General features: G+C 47.3%; 1 protein-coding gene across 6 annotated transcripts in view; it reads right to left on the bottom strand.

The window, feature by feature from the left end:
• The window catches only part of CACNB4 (calcium voltage-gated channel auxiliary subunit beta 4), an 81,934-nt gene that overhangs the window by 32,672 nt on the left and 31,429 nt on the right, over nucleotides 1-17,833 (bottom strand). The gene's annotated exons all lie outside the window — the stretch shown is intronic.

The raw sequence follows: 17,833 nt of genomic DNA, 5'->3' as shown, positions 1-17,833 counted from the left end.
AAGGAAAATCTCTCTCCATTTCTGCTCTGCTTCCTCACTGACAGTCACACATAGTCACATCCAGCTCGGTCGCAGCACTGTACAAACACCTTTACAGATTTCAAATCCTGTTTGACAACCTCAGACTGAGGGCTGGCAGGGGTTAGGTCACATCAGACACAATTAAGGTATCACAGAGCTTGGTTAGAGCCAGCCCTCCCTGTATACGCAGCATCATTGTGCAGCACTTCCCTCCCTGCTGCGCGCTGCCACTCGCACGCAGCACCATTCTTTTCTTCAAGAGCAGAAAAGTGGCAAAATCACACTATTAAAAGCTACTCCAGCAGGGCAACACAAAGGCCGTGCAATGCTATGAAGGCAAACCAGCACAATGAAGCAGAACGTAACAGTGTTTTGGGAGGAATAAGGCATGACCTGCAGTGTGTGGGCTCCTTCCACCCCTTCCACCCAGCAAGCTGAGCACGGCGTGCCACGTGCTTCAGTGTGTGCAGAGCCAAAGGCAGCCTTTCCAACCTGAAATCTTCTGTGATTCTATGAACAAATCATTCCTAAGTCATCACATTTCTAGCAACAGACTGAAGATACGCATCTTTCTCTCTACAAAGCTCTGAATTTTTTCTCTCTACTTTTGTTCCAAAGAACCATGGCAGCATTATGTCTTTCAAATGGTTGTTTTTGTGTTGTTGTTTTTTTTTTTGTTGTTTTTTTTCCTTAAATTGCTTTATATCCTGCAGCACAGAGACATACTTTCTATGTAACCTAGCATAACAGTCAGCCCCCTTATCATCCATATAAACAGAACCCCAGATCACAGAATGGCCTGGGTTGGAAGGGATCTCAAGGATCATGAATCTCCAACCCCCTCACCACAGGCAGGGCCACCAACCTGCACATTTATAGTGCACCAGGCACATACTCTTAAACATAGATGGGAGCCCCTATCAGTTGGCAATGACCCACTGCCAGCACATGCTCCCACTGAGCCCCACAGCCCAGCAAGGGGCACTGCTGCCTTCCCCCACCAAAGCAGGGACCAGGCCTAAAACGACAGCCCACTCTCCATACATTGTTCAAAGCAATTAGAGCAAAAGGAAAGGCAGGGCTGGAGTTGCAGGCCATGCACAACACGGCACGAGAGCAGCAAACGCTCACTGCTGAATGCGCTGAGGATGCAAAACACCTGCTAGTGCTCACCACTGCCTTTCTTACTATGTAGGCAACAAAGCTTCAGCAGCAGCTAAAAGGGAGAAGGGAAAGTAATTGCAGCCTTTGAACAATAAATACAGACGAGAAACAGCAGTCAGGGGGCTGCTTTCCAAAACACCTCTGAGTGCTGCCCAGCACTGCAAGAGGAGCACAGGTCCGTGGGGAGTCCACCAGGGACTTCCTGGGAAGGGATGCCTATGTCAGATAGGCATTTTCCCATGCTGGCTTTGAGAGGTTTCTGGCTGAGCACTGACCTATTTGAAGCTGTCAGAACAAAGTAGCCTTTGCCAAAGTAGTTGCTGCTGCTACTTGAGACTATATGGAAAAAAGCAACGCAACTTGTATTTAAGTTTTGTTTTCTGGTGCAGGTACAGCACCAACAGCAGCAAGGTGGGCTGACAGCTCACATCTGTACAAACTGCAACAGATGTGATGGTACCAAAGCCTCAGACGCCTCCATGCCCTTGGGAAAGTGTGACTGCCTGACCATTGAGAACCAAACTGCTCTGCTGTCTACAGCAGAGTGAAAGAATGGAGGGGAGAAGGTAATTCCATTCCTCTGTACACTGAAACTTCAATCTAAAAGATCCCCTTTAATTCCTTTATTCCTCTGTTGCTTGGTGGCAGGCTGCTTATTTGGGCATACAGCATGCATCCTCGACTCCACATTGATCTATAAGACTGTAGGGCCAATTATCACAGCCGCATAACCTCGGCCCCATCATCCCCCAAGAGACAGAGCAACCTTGGGAAGGAGCAGTGCATGCAGTGCCTCTGAGGGCCAGCGGGGTTGAACTGCTGCTGGTGAAGGAAAGAGTAAAAGAAAAAAACAACTTTTAGCTGTTAGGGTTTCAGAAAATAGCATATTTTTATTTCAGTGGGGTTGCAAATAATTTTTTTCCCAAGTGCCAGAAATAGACAGATCTGAATTGCTCTCCATCCAGCCGTAAATTGTAACACTCTGTCACATAGCTTCTGCAATTAAAGCATCAATCCGTTAGAAGCTCCAGTCAGCCGATGACAAGTGGTTTCTTCTGAAAAGATTTAGGGTGCTACAGAGCCCATCATAACCCAGAAAGCATTTCTGAAACTGTGCCCTGATCGGAGATGGCTTCTGCCTCAGCCTTTAGCAGCATCCTCTAGCTGCAGGCATCCCGCAGGGGAAGAGCCATGGGAGCTTGCAAAGCATGCCCCTGCCCAGGGACAAGCAGATGCTGAGCACACATGGCAGGCACAACAAAGCACAGCCAAGGCTGCAGAGCAAGGAGCCAGGGAGGCTGAACCAGACATCGCTTCACGTTGTTATGCTGCTGAGGAGCTCGACCAAAAACTTGCTGGGAGACACCCAAAGCACAGTGGAAGCTTAGGAGAACAGTATTGCACAAGACAAGACTGCTGTCCAGATGGTTTCTATTGGAAAGGGGATGAACACAGCCTGCACAGCAGAATGCAACTTTCCCCTCCACGCTACTTTTTGTTGGCACGTTCCTGTTTGTGGGATCCTGGGGACAGCCAGCACGACCCCAGTGGGACAGTGCACTGCAACAAGTTGGCTTCTTAATTAATTACAAGTAAAGCTTACATTTGCAGGCAGATGTGAAGGTATGGATACCTGTCCAGCGCTGCAGTGCATTACGTATTGCTTCTGCTGCATGGCAGCACCAAAACCGTGCAGGGTGGGAGGAGCTGCAGCCTCCCACACACCCCAGGGGGGAGCGATTACACAGTCATCGGGCTTCTTGCATTCTGTTTGCTTGCTTGTTCACATTTGCCTTGCTACCAAAAATCAAAGCATCAGAAGCGGACCTGCGGGTAGAATCCTGGTGTCATTCAGTATCCATATCATGCACACCTCTGCCACTCTCACAGCCCAGGAGAGCAGGGCAGCACTGCATTTAGGGCTGGAGAATCTCCTAGTGCTCTTGCAGGAACTGTCTGTTTATTACCAATAGTTATCATTATCATTATTTTTAATAATCCCAGAAAAACGTTATCATTTATACTCCCTTCTTCAACAAAGAGCAAATGCAGCCCACTCAGATTGCAGTGCAGTTTAGACATCAGAACTGCTCAGAAAGAAAGGTACATCCTAAAGGTGACTAACTCCAGAGCAGAGCTCAGCCCTGGCCTGGGCCAGAGACTTTCTCACACCACGATGCTGTCAGAAGGCAATGGAGAAACATCCACAATTGCTTAAAGGACTGAAGACTATTTTTCTAAATATACTTCTTCTCAACAAAATGCACCCCACAGGGCAGCATCTCCCACCTGCCAGGAATTCCTCAGTCGGGAACATTAATCCTCTTCAATCCCAACAAGCTGAGCAAGAGTTGGGTAACTGGGAAAAATGAGGTATTCCAGAGCAGGAAATGGTATTACTGAGTTTTAGAAAGGCAAATAAGAAGTTCTCAAGTATTCCTAACAACATAACTTCTCATTTGCTTTTAAACAAATCAAAGAATGGCAACACGCTTTCAGCAAGGAGGGGATGTCTGTGACATTCAGTGCTGTCAAAAGAAAACCAACAGCTGCAAACAGAAGCTCAGCTTTGGGATACTCAAGGGAAAATGTTCTGAACTCAAGGCTGTGATGGGAGAAGTCATATCCCACCATGGTGCACTCACCTCTTCCCAAAGGAATTGAAGAGCAGATCAGCCCTGCAACACCAGCCCTGCAACACCAGCCCTGCTGCAGCTTTGGGAGATGCCTGAAGTCAGCAGAGCCTTCATCAGCACACAAACCTGAACACAACCTGGCACAACACAGCTCCCCAGGTCTATCAGCATATGGCAGATGGCACTGAGCAAGATGCCATTCTCCACAAGAGGGCAAGAGAACAGAACAAAACTGACCTGAAAACCCCAAGCTATCCTACAGAGGAAGAAATAGTTTCCATTCTGGCTCTCCAGATGCTCCTTTGCCACGTGAAGGCCTGCACAGACAAACATGCACAGAACTTGGCTTCTAACTGGCTGTAACACACACAGAATTCAGCTTGACACTTGGGGTCCCATTGACTAAGAACAGGAGCACAACTTGAAAAATGACCAAATGTCCTCAGCAACTTTCAGCAAGAATCGAGGTCAGCACACAGGGGGCTGCACATCTCCTTGGCAAGCCCCCAGAACTCACCAGCAGTCCTGGAGAAGGAGCAGCAGCAGACACAGCGCTGGCTGCAGGGCTGTGCGCTGCCAGGACCTGTGTCTGCATTTCTTTGTTCATGGCAGTTCTGCTCGTTACAGACCAACAGCTCACTCCAAGACCAACACAATCATAGTGTTTCTCGTGAGGGGACGTGATGTGCTGTGCCCAAAAACACAGGCTTAGTTCAGGCAGGTTATCACTGTAAGCATGAGAGAGGGTAAGCACAAACCTCTTTTTAAGATGAAAACAAAAACCAAGACCTTATGGACTTAGAATTAACCAAACATTTTAAATAACAACGACCACTAATGTTGGTCACAGTTGGAGCTCACCTGGTCCTAGTGCTGACAGCAGGCAGGCATATTTAATTACATCACCTGCCCAATAATTAAGAGGCAAATGCAAACCAGCAGGTATCTATTCATTTGGCATGAAAGCATTACTGCGCCGCAGCCAGATGGAGGGCCAGGAAATTGCTGTGTGCTAGAAGATTTTCCCCATTGGAATACTGCAGAGTTTTACTGGGAGCCACCACAATCCCCAGCATCACACCTGGAGCTGGAGAGAGGAAAAGGGGGTGGATTTCACTTGGATTTCACTCGCTTTGTCTTTTCAATTTTTCATCCCTTGTTACAACACCTCTGATGCCACTTAGAACCCTGCAACCCTACACACCAAGCAAACCAAAGGGCTATTTCCATGCACAAAGGCTTTGCAGAACAAGGTGCAGGGGTTACAGAGGAAGCACAGTCCTCATTTTGATTTAAGTGTCCTCCTGAATGATAAAATATGGTACAGCTGTTGTAATGCTGACCAGGGGTCAGGCCAACAGCAGGATGTGCAAGTGGAAGCCCACCAGGATGAGGGTCAGTTCCCAATCAAATCATCTTCTTAATCATCTATCAAAACCAACACACACACACACAAGCCAGCTGTGTAACCATTTCTGAGCAGCGATTTTGGAATTAAGTGCTCAGTAATTAGTTCCTTCTATATGTTTGGTAAATTCATTTAAGACAACTCATTAGGTGTCTCAGCAATTTGGAAATTACTAGGTAGTTAGAACATGTTCCCTCTTTGTGAATACTAATTATTAGAAAATAGGGCAACCGTTGTAACATTTCTTTTCATGATCCCTCTCTGAATCTGAAATCTTGCAGTCGCATCTCTTTTCTCAAACAGCCTTCAGTTCAGCACAGATTGTGTTTTCACATCTAAAAATTTGGTAAAAAAAAAAATAAAGAGTACTAGTAATAAATAGACTTACTGCTGAAATCCTACGGCTGTTGCTGTAACATTCAAATGAACATGCCAGCCATGCAAGACTATGCCTCACTTGAATTACGGCATGCATTTGCTGGGTGTTACACACAGAGAAGGCCTGCAGTTTAAAGATCTCTGGAAATGAAACTTATATAATCAATCACAGAATCATTAAGGTTGGAAAAGACCACTACAACCATCTAGCCCAACCATCACCCCATCCCCCCCCCTGTGCCCACTAACCATGTCCCAAGCAACCTGAAAGATGAGCATCCACATCACCAAGACAGCCAAAGGCTCACATCCCTCTTCTCTAAAATAATGCCTGAACCACAAGGTTTGAATAACATGAAACTTTTCAAATTCCATTTTTTGATTCAAGCTGTAGAAGAGTGAAAATCTGTCTGGGAACACTCTGATGTGTGTTTTATTCCAGCTGCTGGTAGGCAGGAGCACGATGGAGCCAACAGCTGAACACCTCTAGCTCCGGTTTTGCTTTAATCTCTGCAGCTGGTCCCTCTTTTCCGCAGTAGCTATTCAGAAGACCCAGGAAAGAAAGAAAGGTGTTTTTTCAGTGATAAAAGGTACCGTGCTACAGTTTAAAAAAAAGCTGCTTTATTCGTTTCTAATTACTTTGGCTCTTGAAAGCATCAAGTGATCCTCACAAGGCTCCAGGGAAGCTACTGCTGTTGGGCTCTATGGCATCCGATAATAATACAGCAGCTAATAAAAATGCACCTGTTATCCTAAATGAACTCTGCTGGAAGCATAGCCCGTATCTGTCCCCAGGAGCACACTGGAAGGCAGGAATGTTCCTCACCCTCGTGAAAAGAAGAGCCAAGCACTGTCCCCACACCACACATAACCGTGCTGCCAGCTATGCCAGCGGCTGGGCCAGCCTTGCAGAATGAAGTCCTGGTACTCAAACCTCCTCAGTTCCTCACACCAAAACTCCAGTATCCCAAGCACGTCTGTAAACATCAGGGCCGTTTTCCTCTGCTGGCAGCGATGGAGAGCTCCTGGTGACAGCAGCACAGCACTTCTGTAGACACATCTACATCTAACTCCTTTCTACAACACCAAGGGCACTGAAGTCAGAGATCTGGAAGAGCATAATCTCACGCAATTATCTGCTTCTGATTAAGCTCATTCCTGACACCTTTTGCCCTCCTGACCTTGCACTCAGCCCCACGTGCCCCACCACCACCCCTCGCACACACCAGGCCACAGCCGGCCTCAGCTTGACTTCCCTCCAGGTCACAGCCAGAGGGGTGTTGAGACTTTTATGAATCACCCCTCCCCCCTCTTTTTTTTTTTTCCAGTGAACAGGGAACCATGCTGTCAACGCCACAGGCATAAGACCACTCAAGCATATCAAGTGTTTGAAGCCATTCCCAGGAAGCACGCCACAAAATGGCGGCTGGGTGTGCAACTGATGGGGCCCTGCCTGCTGCTGACAGCCAGGCAAGAAGGTCACCACCGACCCACAGGGGCAATGAGCATCCCACTGCGGCTCCCACCCGTCCATTGGCCACAAGGTCTTCCTCAGCCTTGCAGGAATACACAGCTCTGCTTGGATTGCCAATAGGCACACAAGACATCAGCCTCGAAGCTGAACAGTCAATACATTAGCTTCAGAATATTACAAATATGAGAAAAGGAGTGGAATTTTCCTCAAGACCCCATTGCCAGGAAGCTCCTAGCCACCTGGCTGCTTTCATGGCATGCTTCTCCTTATTCAAACACACTCAACAACTTGCATCTTTTTAAGGATTTTTATGATTACAGCGTCCCAATTTCCTTCTAGTGTGGTGTCACCACTTCCCACACCATCAGGCTTCGTGCAACCAAAATAACCCCGAATATTCCTTTTTATTTTTCAAACAGAAGCTGTTTGGAACACGCTGAACTGTCTAACAACGTGACACAAAGCTGATTCAATGCGACCACAGCAATGGTGCTCCAGCACAGGGCTGGCCCTGCCCACCCATTAAACACAACCAGAAAGGCAGACACAACCAGACCTGCAGTGCTGTAGGGTACCAGGTATTCTGCTCTGTACCATTTCACAGAAATCAAATGCCAAATAGCACACGCTTTGTGATCTGCCACTAGGAAAGCTGGTGGGCAGCCAAGCTCCTTTATTACCAGCGGGCTGCAGCTCTCTGCTGTGACAAGTTATATTTAGGTGGCAATGACTTCCTCTGAAGTCATCCCATCCGCTCTGCCTATGCCCACCTCTTACAGGTTTTGCTAAAGGCCCCACCAGGGCACAAAAAAAAAAAAAAAATCAGAACCCAAACAGGCTTGCATCTTCAATGTAATTATAGGAAAATTACTTTGTTTAAAATACTCACGCTGTGTAACGAATGGGAAAGAATTGTGCCACGCTGTTACGGTATTGTTGAAATGAATTTCACGCTGCTTAACTTTAGCCAAGCAACAGAGAGGGTTTGGGCTGAGGTTGGGTTTGTTGTGCTGCTCTGTGGTTTTAATTAGCTGCCTTTTTCCCCTCCACAAGCTCCCAAACTGGGAGGCTTAGGAAGCCAATAACCAACGCTTCTGAGCAGAGTACTTTGCTTTTTGTTTCTCTGTACATTTTCCACTCTTTCTTTCCCAGAAACCTTCCTTCAGCTGCTAAAATCTCCTCCTATCTTTACGTGATGGTAATTAGAGGTCTTTTCCAACCTTAACAACTCTGTGTTCCTTGCAGCAAGGACCAACTTCCAAAATGACACACCTGCAGAAGCAGCAGTAAGCTATTCCACATTGCTGGGAATATCTCAGTAAGAAAAAGCCCTAATTCTCTAAATACCGTGCCCTCTGTAAATAGCAACTTCGTTCCCAAAAAACTTGCAATCTAAAAACCGCACATGCTGAGAGTAAAATAGAAGTGAAAGGGCATCTTGCTATCACCCACAGAGGTAATACTGGAGCGGAACTTAATTGCAGTGATTAGTGCAGGGCAACGAGGACTCCCCAGGCCCGGGGGCTGCTGCCCGCCTAGGCTGTGCAACAGGCATTGAGCACACATTCCCAGCACACATTCCCAGCACACATTCCCAGCACACATTCCCAGCACACATTCCCAGGCAAACCGGGTGTTTAAGCACTGACACATAAAACTGGATATTAGTCTGTGTTTAAAATGCACGAGTGTTTCAAGAGGTACATGTTCTCTTCATAAGCCCACCAGCTCACAAAGGTTCAGCATGGACAGGGAGACCAAGGAAACCCCAAGGATACTGAGAAATCTGGGCATGCTGCTGAGAAAACCTCTCTGGATATGGATATCTCCACTGTTAGGGTCAACTGGGAATGCACTAAGTTACATCAGGCAGAAATGCAAAGCCAATGCCTCAAGTCTATGTCTACACTCCAGACATCACAGTATTTTTCCCAAAGAGACAGCACTGTCTAAACGTGTGTTTTCCCAAATTTTTATGACTACCACAAATGTATGACAAACCATTTGAATTCTGCATTGTACAACAGCATGGCAGTTATTTAGAGGGTTAATAAACAGAAACTAGAAACCCCAAGTTACAATCTCGTTTTTTAAGCATTATTTCAAAATGGATTCCTAATTAAATGGCTTGGAAGAAACAAGAGCTTAATACTTCCCATTACTGGCATCCCGTAAGCATTCCAACAAGAAGAAAATCCCCGAGGAATCACTACCGTATCCACAATGTCTGCGAGTTGGCAAAAGCAATACAAAAAAAAAGACATCGAGAGCCGACTCTGCAAAAAAACTCCATCTCTACCAACATTCCCACATGCAATCAGCAACACAGATCTGCAGTAAGAGCAAACAGCTCCGGCTGAAGCACCGGGATAATATTGTTCACTGAAAGAAGAAGGAAGGAAAAAAAAAAGCATCGTCAGGAGAGAAACCTGCCAAAATCTTGAGATGACTTCAAACATGTATTTAGCCTGAAGCTTTTGCCATTATTTTGGGATATTCTGTAAGACGTACATCTGTTTGTCGATGTCCTACAAATTCATACTGAGATGTCAGCAGAAAGGCAGGCAGGGAACGTGTGTGGTGCTAGAGTGAAGCCAAGGCCTGGGCAAAGGTCTGAGTAGATCCAGAGATCAGCATTTAAAGATCCACTAGCAGAAAATCGCAGGTAAAGAACCAAAGTCCAAAAGATGAAACTCTGAAGCAGAGTGGCTGAAAGCGTTTTTGCCTGCGAGCCCCACACGCTGCCAGCAGGAATGGCAGGCTTCCATAGATGCACCCTTTGATCAGCATGTTTTCTGTGCCATGAACTCGGGTGCTGTCAGCCCTGGGGTTGAACCTCCTCTGGGAGCTGGTTTGTGTTTGGCTGCAGTGCCTGCTGTGCACATCCTGCTTCTCACAGCACAAAACCTGCAGAATTCAATCGCTAAAGAGCTCTCCCCCTGTCTGCTGTGTAAAGCCCTGTGTCTGCCATCGGCTCCATGAGGCTGCAGTGTCGCCATGGTGTGGCAAAGCAGCACCTCTCCCTGAGCCCAGCATCCTGCCAGCAGGCCGGACTGCTCCACACATCTGTATCCAAACAGCCCTAACACCAGCCCTACTACATCTTTCCATACTGCAGTCCTTAGGTCAGTCTGCAAGCTGGAAAAGAGCTGTGCAAATCACGGTACTGAAACAGCAAAGCCAAATTAGTAAGAGGTGCCCAAGAATAAGAGGAAAAAAGCACTGAGCCTTAAGGAAGAACATCTCCCTGTCAGCCTGAAGCAGCTGTCAGCAGAGCACTGCTCAACAGCTCATCCAGATCCCCACCACCTGACCAGAGGGACAAACAGCAGCTGCAATGAGGAGAAAGCAGACAGGAACGAGGTCTGGCTTGTCCCCATGGGCAGCCTCCGTTCCTTGCAGAGCAAAGTGCTCGGGGCCAGGCTGTGTCAGCAGCACTGCGGAGCACAGGCAGAGCAGGGTTTGCTCTAGGAGAAAAGAAAGAAATAAAATGAAAAGGGGGTGGGAAAAAAAAAAGCCTCTCGATCCCCAGAGACTGCAGCACGGATCCAGGCAGGCAGGCAGCCGCTCCGGAAACCACTCTGATGATTTTCATCCTGGAAAGGTTTGATGGGTGAAGGATGGCTAATCTTCCTCCAGCTGCTGGGAATGAGCACTGCTATAAGCAATGCAGAACTGCAGCTGGGTGAAGAGGCAACAAAACCAATAGGAAGAGGTATTTAATGGCTGGAAGAACTGAGCAGGAATCAGGACTTTGGGGCTACACCTCCCTGAAATACGTTAGTTTAGCTCTACTGAAACCTAGGCACTCACTTTCATCCCCTAGCTGAGCTCTGGCCCCAAATTTCAGAGTTAACAGGTATACGTGAGGCCAGCTCAGTTTGGAAACATTCAGCAGCAGCCTGAGAAGCAGGCCTAAGGAGGATGTTCCTCTCACAGAATAGCTTCCAGCACAACACCACCACAGTGGTTTTGCTTATCTACTTTGTTGTTATCCCTAGGGTACAAAGGGTTCTTCTTCTGCATGAAAAGGGAGGGATCATAACCTTATTAACAGTTTCTGTCGGGGAATGGAAAATATTGGGTTCTGACACCAAGTAAATTTCAACAATCTTTTATAAACAAAATGTTTGGTTATGAAGGAAGACAAGAAATACCTGGGCAGGTCTCCATTCACTGAAGGCTTCCTGCCACTCTGCAGATAGCAGCTGCACACACAGCAGCTCAGCAGGAAGCGCAGCAAACAGAAGCTTCCTCCTGCAGGCCCCGAGAAGCACAGAAGTACAGAGTCATCGGGTGCACACCTGGGCACCTTGGTAATAGGTTTTAATATGTTGCTTAGGATTATACTGTCACTGTAATGACAATCACAGCTACCCCCGAGGTCTCATGACTGTAACTTCAAATTGGGTCAATGCTAGAACACGCTTGGCCTGAAGCAGCTAACGAGCCAAGATGTTTTTGTCTTCAGATGTATAAAACCAATGGCTGAGGATCAACCAAAGCATTCAGAGCCCGGGGCCGCACGCACAAGGAATCACTTGATGTGGTGATTTCATTCCTGGCTGACCTCAGTTATCAGCAAAGCTCTCATCCTGCACGTGTCTTCTCAGTACGACATAAACTCGTTATTTCCCGTCTTCCAAATGTATACAGAGCAGTTACTGGGAGGCAGGATAGCTTTCTCCATGAAGCACAGTGCTGAAACATGTGGAAATGTGGGCACGGTGCTGATGGGTCGGGGTTGGTGATCTGAGATCACAGAATCACAGAATTGCCAGAGTTGGAAGGGACCTCAAGGATCATGAATCTCCAACCCCCCTGCCACATGCAGGGCCACCAACCATTCCACCTAATGCTAGACAAAGGCTGCCCAGGGCCCCATCCAATCCGGCCTTGAACACCTCCAGGGATGGGGCATCCACAACCTCTCTGGGCAGCCTGTAAATGTCTTTTCCAGCCTGAATAGTGCCTCTACGAAACACATGCAGCCTTGAAGCTGTCAGTGAGCACTCCTCCCATGCCAATGCAGTCTGATCTGGAGAGTACACACAGCACCAGGCACTCCTCCCCTCTCTCAAGAAACAATAGAGGAAAATGACAGGTTCAGAAAGAACATGGAGAATAGCCAAACACAGTGGGAAAGCGTGCAGACAGGGAGACAGCAAAGCAGCAAGGAAAGCTTTTGTGGGTGAGGGACCTACCATGCAAAGCCCTCACACTAATGCCTGCCCAACACAAGGCCTATGTCGTAACTGAATGAGCTACAAGGGGGAGATCCAATGCTTCTGTTATAAGATGAAAAGGTTTCACAGTGGAAAGGTACAAATCTGATAAAAAGCCACACGATATACCCAGAACAGGGGAGTCAAGCTAAACATTTAACAGTGTCTTAAGTATTGTAATAGATAGAAGTCTTCAGTGTAATTACAACGGATGGCAGCACCAGCACTAAATGACATCCAATGCCAATTTTCAAAGCCAAAGTCAAATTAGTAATTCAATTCAGCAAAACAACTTCTGTGTATCCACCACCACCCCATAAATTTTCTGTGTCTAACGGGAGACATTCCAGACTGCGGCTCTTCCTCTCCTACACTCCCACTCATGCTGCATGTTTACATACAGTAGACCTAATATAATAAAGGGAAAGATTACTTAATGCATCACTAAAAACCCATTCCGGAATGTAACACTAGGCACCAGAACACTTCCTACCACTCTGCTCCTTCAGACAGTACGTAAACAGCAACAGATTATCCCCACCACTGGATTTTGATCCGCTGTGAGCTCGGCCATAGCTGACACTTCTTCACCTGAGGATGAAGCTGGAGCACGACAGGTTGTTCTGGAAAATTAAATTTAGCTGTAGTATCTCATGACAAAGATACCTCAGCAAAGAGTATCTTGCCAAAATGTGCTTTTCCCAAGCAGAGAGCAGTATTCCTCAGGGGATACAGTAATCTCGGGAGGAACGCGGCTTAAAAGATATCATCACTGCACTGGATTGTAAAGAAATAGAAAAGAGGATAACCATTAGGAACCCAATGCTGTTCTCTGGGTTCTTATGATAACAGATGAAAGGACAGAAGGTTCTGAAACAGCTGTTTGACTGCACAGGTGAGAGGCCTTTGGGTTGTACCCAGCCATCGCCACGGGCAGTTCATCCCCAGGAACAGAGTGCCAAGGGCTCACCGATGGCCATCACCCAACAGTGAGAGCCCATGGGGATCCGTGGGAGAAGGGAAGAAGCCCAGTGTGGAAAAAAACAGGAGAGGACTTGCAGGAAAAAAACAGATTTGGTTCAAGTGGAATTGTCTCAAAATAGAAAGGCCTGCAAAGCTTTATATGAAGTGTTAGCAGCTCGCTCAGACATGTGCTTCACCACTTCAGTGCTCAGCAAGATGATACATAGTGCTTTTTCCCCATGATTTCCTCCATGTTGCTGCAATAAATCACATCCCCCGCCAGCCCGCGTTCTCCACGCTGGTGAAAGAGCACAACCAAACAGCTCTGGATCTGCAGCTCACGCAGCTTCTGCACTACCTGACGTTCTTAAGGAAAACGCCACAAGGAACGAGCCTTTCAGACTACAACCTGTGGCCTGCTGTTCTGAAACAGTCCTTTCCTAAAAATAAATCACCCACCTTCTTGCTGACAAGGCCAGCTTCAGGCAGAGATGGAAAATGCAGACTGAAGTCCTGTGCGTGCACAAACTCATGGAGAGGGAAGGGATGCAGGGTCTGGCAGTGCACGCTGAGCCACGCTGCCTTGCTGGACATGGAGAGCTGCCCAGCTCACCCACCCCTCTCCAGGCTCAAGGACTGCTCTCTCATATCTTCATTTGTGGAGGAAAGATCCCTCCCGATGCTCAGCAACAGTGATGGGCACAAAGGGATTCCCCAGCAAGCCACCACTAAGGGAGATGCTCCAGGTTTACAAAGCTCTGCTCTGGCTTATGCAGGAACAAGAAGCCCCGGTAAGGCACAGCAGACAAACGGCAGGGCACACTGGAGCAGTGGCAGGGAGCTGGAAGCAGGGGCACTGCTGGCACAACACAGCCCAGCAAAGCACTGTGGAAAAATACAGACTGGGATCTGAGGGAACTTTGTGAGCAAATCTCGACACCACCTGCGAACTCAGCACTCAGCCAGCTGAACGGCGTTCTGAAGTTAATTACTGGATTCCAAATGACCACCAGCAGTTGTCAGGCTGTCCTGCTTGCAAAGCAATCTGTGTTTGTGCACGTGGCTGATTTTAAAGCCAGGCTCTACTATCTCTATGAATGCACACTCAAAAGAAAATCATCTAACAGCTCAGTATCTCACAAGCAGAATGTGTTTTGGGGAGATAGGGAAGCAAGCCATGACATCAGCAAATCTGAGGCTAAGCTTGTCCCCTTTCCATTTGTTACTTCTGCACCAAGAGCCACGCTCCCCCTCGGATGCCCTTGAGCTCAGGGAGCCGCTGGCACTTCTCCGCAGGCACATTTCCACAACCCAGATGAGCACACTTGTGAGAAGCCCTCATCACCTGGGCTGCATGCCACGGTCACCCAAGAGGTCACCAGGAGGGGTCCCAGTGCAGGAGGACAAACCTGGCACCAAACGCCATCCCATCCATGAGTGCTTACATGCAGCTGAGTCTGAATGCATGCACTTAGCTACCCCCCGTAGCTTCTCCTTTTGGGTAGATGACACGATCACTTTGCTTGTGTTTTGTTTGCTATCCACTTCGATGTATTTTTGGTGGGGAAAAAAAAAAATCTCTATGGAAACAGCAGATGTTCATTTGTAAAAACATTATTCATACTGGAAGTTTTATTTGACTGCTGCACCATCAACAACATTATGCTTAACAGAGGAGCAGAGTCAGGTACAAAACCATTCTAGAAGTGAGCACAAACATCAGACACAGGAACAACAGCTATTGCTGGAGCAGCATAAGGACTTGGAAATTTTAGCAGGAAGAACACAAACATCCAAGCAAACCTGCAAACGGCAAACAAGCCAACTTCCAGCCCTGTCACAGAAGAAAAATGTTAGGCAGATGATGATTCATTAGTCGAGGCAATCTATTAAGAACTAATGGAAACAGATTTGAAACGACTTCGACCACGTAAAAGACAAATCTTGATGAGAATTCAATAGGTGTCACAGACAGAGGATGATCTCTCATGAACAGAAGTTATCTGACACCTTCTCACCGAAGACAGACCTTAGTGTGCACTTGAAACCAGAAGCACTGAGGAGGTAGCAGCTAGGCAAGTGATTCTGGAATGACCATGTCCTAACATCACTCACCCTTTTTGGGCTCAGCATTACACAACTCACCTAAATCAGGTGGAGAAACAGAGCAGCTATGTTCAACAAGGAACCGTGTGCCAGCAATAAGTGAATGGCACTGCAAACACCATTCTCCCCACTGGCACAGGCACATTCACCTGCACATCCATCCCCCCATGAGGAGAACAGCATGGGAATTCAAGCCCTGTGGGACCCCACAGAACCTCCACTGCTGCCCCATGAAATGAGCCCTCGTGAAGGACACCACCACCAGATCTAGATTACTAACTTGCTACCTTCAGCTTGAACATTTCAGAAGGGATCCATGGAAGCAATGCTCCCACAAACACCAGAACCCTTCTAAGCCTGTTGGAAATCCCCAATTTTATTTGACAGCTGTACAAAGCCTTCTGCCTGGTCTCAGCTACACATCACACAGAGGTGTTCCATAAGATGAGAATTCGGTGCTGCAGAACTCCCCATGCTAACTGGCTCTGGGATGGAAAGAGTCGAGTTTCTGTGCAGCCCTACACAGCAGTGCTGGAGGGCAGTTTATAAGCAAACAGCATGCAAAGCCTAAGCCTTAATTACACCAACAGGAAGAGTTCTGGAGTGTAACCACCCAAGGCAAGGATGAAAAATATTTCTCTATATGTGTTTTTCTTATTTCTTATATTGAACCTACTGAAGTGGAAGAGACACGCAGGGCAATACAAGACTGCCTTCCTTCTGCTCCAGAGAGGGACCATGCAGAGACCCAACCACCACTTGCAACCAGTGTTTGCATTTCTACAATTGTGTTCTTCTGCTTAAGCAGCACTCAGAAATCTTCTGGTCTCAACTGCTATGAAAGAGAGCCTACACTAGCAAGAGAAGTGACTGACCAGCATGTGTGTGAACTCAGAACAGCAGTGGAGCTCACAGTATTGTACTTCTGACCTGAAGACTCTCAGCACTGTCTCAAAATCCACATGCAGGAACTGCAGGCAGCTTTCACATGGATGCCACAAGAAGCTTCTGCATGGTGGAACAAAGGCTATGTAAGTGCCCTGTGTCTCAGCAGCCTCTTTTCTGGCTCCTGGACCAAACAACAGCTTTCCCTCCCCCAACTTGCAGGAAAGTGCACCACTGGTGCACAATACAACAGGATGGCTCCACGCACAGCTTCCAAACAAGATGCAATGATGGAAAGCCATCAGCACTGTGAACACAATGCACACCTAGCACACACGTAACGAGGGACCACGATGCTATACCCTGCCACGCCATGCACTGCACTGCCAGATGCAGTCTCCCAGCTCCCTGAAACAACCCTGCCATGATGGGCTTCTGTATACAAGTCCCTCAGAGCACTTTTAACAGCAGCCTCTGAAGACTGCCTACCAGGGATGCCTCACAGCTGGCCAGGCCTTGTTAACACCAAAGGACTTCCAAAATCTGAAATGCTTCTGGGCACAAATCCCACTGAAACGTTTATTTAATTTGTTGTGATATGGAGCTTGAACTTGCACAGTACCTTTGAGTGAAGCAAGTGCATTGTTGGCTTACAAAGCAGTAAATGAGACGCCCTGCTTCCCCAGTGCCCCTCTGGCAACTGGCAGCAGCCTGCAGGGATAGAAAGGAGACAAAGGGAAAGCAAAACAAGGCTGGATGCAGACTAAAGACTAAGAGGAGTACAAAATAAAAAATAAAAGGATAATACATATCGTATGCAAGGCTTAGGGACTGGAGAAAAAGCATACAGTTAAAGCAAGGCACAAGAAGACAGCTCAGAGTGAGTAGAATTATGTGCAGTCCCAAATGATGGAAGATGACAACATGAAAGGGGAACTGGCATTACTAAGCAGAGATGCACACATGCAGCAAGCACTGCAGGCCAGCACTGGCTGAGCCCATCGCTGTGGAGCTGGCAGCCACCACCACAACTGCTGCCTAGAGGAAATGAGGATTTTACAGAAAACGTGGTTTCTTACGGAAAAGTTTTGTTAAAAGTTTGTTTCTGAAGAAGATGGAGTTCGTGCTGCAGCTGGGAGGTTCTGTGCCAACACAGCAAGCAGCATGCGGATCTTTCCTCACCATAAATACCATCACAGGGATTAGTTCTCAACTGGGAGGGTAAAACCATGATTCTCTTATGCAGTGGACATTGCTGTCCTAAGCACCAGTGCTAACAGTGTTCTAGTGCCCTCTTCTCCCATAATCAAGAACGTAAGATGCCTGTTTCATACAAGGCAAATAAGTTTTCAAGCCCCAGACAGTGACCTTGTTTAAATAAAACTACCCAAAGCACTAAAACCAATCCCCAGTATCCCCCAAATCAGACAGGGCAGGGCAACAAAGCCATAACTGTCAGGATGATGCCTGAACCTTGTGTTCATTGCACGCGTACTCACAGCTATGCAAGTTGTTTACACCTCTTTCTGCTGTTCTTCAGCATGGCAAGTGCTTCTTGCATACAACCACCAGC

Source organism: Phasianus colchicus, chromosome 7 (genome assembly GCF_987193195.1).
Source record: "Phasianus colchicus chromosome 7, bPhaCol1.hap1.1, whole genome shotgun sequence".
In the NCBI taxonomy this organism is placed as follows: domain Eukaryota; kingdom Metazoa; phylum Chordata; class Aves; order Galliformes; family Phasianidae; genus Phasianus; species Phasianus colchicus.
The sequence above is the reverse complement of the archived record's forward strand: the minus strand, read 5'-3'. Positions and strand labels throughout refer to the sequence as shown.